This window comes from Numida meleagris, chromosome 1 (assembly GCF_002078875.1).
Source record: "Numida meleagris isolate 19003 breed g44 Domestic line chromosome 1, NumMel1.0, whole genome shotgun sequence".
NCBI classification, from domain to species: domain Eukaryota; kingdom Metazoa; phylum Chordata; class Aves; order Galliformes; family Numididae; genus Numida; species Numida meleagris.
In genome coordinates this window covers 118,590,441-118,594,745 of record NC_034409.1, presented here as the reverse complement: position 1 = coordinate 118,594,745, position 4,305 = coordinate 118,590,441, and the positions used below count along the sequence as shown (strand labels likewise).

Sequence of the window (4,305 nt, the reverse complement as noted above, 5' to 3'; positions counted from 1 at the left end):
CAGGGAGTTGGCTTTGGATGTTCTCAGCACAGCCCAATACGCACCCAGCAGGGAGTCCAGGAACAGAGATAGCTGGTCTCAGGATGGTAGAGAGAAAGCAGCAGTCCTCCTGTGTCAATGCAACGTGAATGTTCCCTCCTTCAGCTTTGTTAAACATTTTGGGCCTGAGCCAATGAATTGTGGTGTTTGGAGGGAGGTTCCCGCCGCTTTCAGCTGGATCTGGCCCTCCAATCTGGAAATCTTAGGGGATCCTATGGGGACAACCAGCAGGAGAATTCCTACCGAAGCCTTCCTGTGTGCCGTACCAGGGCACGTCTGCAGACAGCACTGGATAGGCACAGAGCGTGACCTCTGTTAACAATACACATTACATGAAAGCTAATAATTCTGGCCAAAGCATATTCAAAATAGGATGCTTGAAGCAAAACTAATGCATTATTCACTGCTTGTTGGGAATACAAGAACATAGAGATAGACATCTGAGCCTTAGGCCTTTTCTGAGATGTACTGTGCACTGCCTTAATGTGCTTATGGCAGTACAGTTACAGATCTTTCTTTACTAATATTATTTAAAATCTTGTCCTGTGATAAAAAAAAAAAAACAACAACCAAAAACGTATGCACATTCAACTTTGATTTCAGGCTGTATACAGTGGTAAGAGATGTTTCTAATGCTGCATTCGTTTCCTTGCTGGAAAATGTGTCCTTCCTCTACCTGTAAATTAAATCAGACAAATATTTGGTGAAAGCCACAGGGTGAAAAAGTACAGAAATTGCCCATTTCCCAGTTGGTAGCTGAAGACAGTTCTGAACAGAACACCAACATGACCAACTCAGACGCAAAATGTAGACCCTGCTAAAGTAATGCTTCTCAAACAGATGATAAAAGAAGGACAAACTATATGTTGTTTTGCATGCTCAAGATAAATGAATAAAATACTTAGTAAAGCACTTCAATCGTCATTTTGTAGAAAACCATGCTGGGATTCACCTAATTGTATGAAGACAGTCTGTAATATTGATACCTGACTCTGAACAAATCACCCTCCAATCCTTCTGTGGTCAACAGAAAAACACAGACACTTGGGGGAGTGATTTATCTCTTCCTAAAGTAGATGTGTAAGAAAGGTCAAATGAATTGCATCCTAAAAGTGCCTATTTCTCTCCACTGACCATAAAGGTTGAAAAGAGTGACTAGCACAGATGTAAATTAAACTGCTGGAGACGTGAAGCCTGTGGCTTGTGGGGGATGTTAAAGTGTACCCCTATGGCCCTGCTGGCCACACTAAAAAGGTCTGCAGGACAAAGAGTGCTCTTCCCTCTCTGCCCAGTGACTGTTTTCCAGGTTTTCATCAGATGGGAATTTCTGGTCAGAGGTGTTGTGCTGTACATCAGCTGAGATGGTGCCATACACACAGACCACTCCAGTGTTGACTGGATCGCTGTGGCAGTTTTACAAGGTATGGCTTGTCAAAATACTTTTGAGACCAAGAACTGATCCCAGCTGGTCCTGAAGTGGCTGCACAAAGGCACACTGACAGACTGCACAACTTTTCCATGGCAAGTTCTCTTTACAATTTTACAAATATCTTGTGTAGGTTCAACATGGGACCCACCTGGGAAACAGACAGAGTTGTAGAAAGAAACATAATTATATGTATTACTTCTATCCCAAATTCTCACTTTTCATTACCTCCTCTGCAGTTTATCCCTTTAAAAACCCACATATGGTGACGTACTAGACTTACCTGTGATACCCTTAATAATCTCAATTATTGCTTTCAGGATAATCAAACTACAGTATGATTTCTAATGAAAACATAACTGAAAAGAAAAATAATTGTGAGAGGAGCATTACCTGAAGCCATGGTACTTGATTTCAGTATTCCTGAGTTTATTCAGTGTTTGATTCCCAAAACAATGTGTAAGAAGCCAGTGCTTTGGTTTCAGGTGACCTCGGAAAAAGGCAAAAAATCAAAAATCAGCAGGTATTATGGTCACGTTACGAGCAACAATGCTGAGCTCGGTGATTTGTTATAATGTCACTAAAACCTCTTGATATATTTAGCAAGTGGTAATGGTAAAGGTTATAATTCCTCTGAGGGACGAGAGGGATGAAATAAACCACAAGGGTCAAGTGGATTATGACCTCATGAAAACTCAAATAATGGAGATGGAGCTTTATAAACTTCCTTATAATAGATAATGCCTTGAACAATTTTAAAGCTGCTTAGTGCTCAATTTAGACTTGTCACAGGCTTCCTACCGTCTATATATTATTAGGAAAAAAAAACAACAGAAAATTACTTCCGCCACTAGAAATCCTGCATCTGCTCAGAATTCCTGTTTTGCGTACAACGAGCACCTTGCTGTGCTTTGAAAGCTCACAGCAGCACAGGTGCACCCGTCTGTCAGCTCTCCCTGCCCAGCACTTACAGTGTGGGTGCTTACACGGAATTTGTGAATCTGATTTAAAGCTTGTAGCACATCCTGGATTGGCATATTAATAACCACACCTGGCAGCATTTATTTTGCTGCCGCACAGCATTGTCACAGCATCAAAGAAAAGGAAGATGAATGGTGCTGCGTGCTTTGCATCCTTCGCAAAGGGAAACAGCAATAGCCCGTTGGCACGCCCATCAGCACGGGCCATACGTACAGCTCACGCAAATTCTCTCTCCATCATTCTCTCAGCCTCCCGACCTCACCATGAAGCTCACGCAGGTTCCAAGTGCAGGCGAGTGGGGAGTCTCCCCCTGCACCTGAGCAAGTTTTATTGCATGAACACTGCGACGACAGCCCGGGCGAGCCAAAAGGCTGGACATTGATGCTGTAGAGTTTTGTGAGCAAATGCCTCACAAAATTCCCCTCTCAGAACCATGGAGAAGTGCTCGAGACCACACAGTCCCAACCTCCCCGGCAGGGAGGTGACACAGCGCCTACCGCTGTGTGACAGCACTGGGGATGGCAGCGCTGCGAAAGCATCGGCCTGAGATGTGAGCGGGGCAATCAGCCATCACTGACAGAGGGATTTGTGATTGATTTTAAATTAAGGTCACTGTCCCCGGGCCACAGCTAGATTTGATTGCTTCTGTCACATTTTAGAAGGGTGAGAGAAACTTGTTTGCAACCATCCCTTCAGTGACTCAATACGTGATGATGGTTTTCCAGTGGGGTTTGATGCATCCAAATTCCACAAGGCACTACGTGGCCATCCTGCTGCTGACACAAGCAGGGCTCTTCTGTAAGGACTGGGTTATCAATAACAGCTTTGTATCAGCCAGATCTTTTAGCTTCAGCGCCAACGCCACCACCTCACCTAAGGTTATGAACCAATGGACCGATGGTTCTGCACCTACACCTACAAGTGACGTCATGCAGTCCGCAGTCAGCGGCCAGCGCCAGGTTACCTCAGGCAAAACCCAAGTCTGAGAGGTGTAAGCAGGCAAACAGGGCTGCTGTTGGACACAAGAAGCAACAGCCAAGGTCTTCCCGTGCAAGGAACATCCAGCTGCAACCACACAGCACTGCTGGGAAGAGGTAGAGCAGCAGCAGACGTGGAATCCCATTATAGTACAGAACTTAGCCTCGACTTAACCTAAATTCCTACAGCGATGAGGAAGCCACGTATCTGGAGCACTTGAGACGGGAGCAGGCAAATGGCCATAAATTATACCACGGGGGATGCTCCTACCCTCTTTTGGGAGATGGATTAGGCCGACGACCTACTAAGTATTTTTTTCTTTCAGTAATTCCTAGGATGTCGCAAGTGCATGTGCTTTCTTATTTCTTAAGTCATAATCTGTTTGATCCAGAACCAAGGGTTTTGCAATGCACATTAAACCGCAAAAGGAAATCTTGAGTAGTTTGTTAATATCAACAGCAATCCAGATGGAATTACCATCATCTCCCACACTCGGTTGAGGGCACATGATGTAATACCAGGCGCGGATTTAGCTTAATGCAGCGCACCTTCCGATAAGCTACTGCAAAGGGGAAAAAATGGGTGACATCGAAGAAAGCATTTTAAAGAGGAGAGATCCAGCTGAAAGCCTGCGATATGACGGGGAAACAGGGATAAAATGAGGAGTGGGGAGGCGGAGGGGGGAAGGCAGAGGGGAAAAAAAAAAAAGGGAAAAAAAGGGAAAAAAAAGAACCCAGAAAGCAAGTAGGAAACGCGCTCGGTCCGCGGACAGCGGTACCCCGCACCACACAAGCTCCCGCTCCCGCGCACCTGCCCCGCGGGCATGCGCGGCCCCGCCGCCCCACTCCTCCCTCCGCCGGCGGCGCGTGCGGTCGCGGGCG

General features: G+C 45.7%; 1 long non-coding RNA gene across 1 annotated transcript; it reads right to left on the bottom strand.

Annotated features, from left to right (window-relative positions):
• Positions 391-4,257, bottom strand: LOC110404840. The gene is made up of 3 exons (XR_002442518.1): positions 3,902-4,257; positions 1,859-1,955; positions 391-715 (listed from the first exon to the last, which is right to left on the bottom strand). It is a non-coding gene; the product is annotated as an uncharacterized LOC110404840 (long non-coding RNA).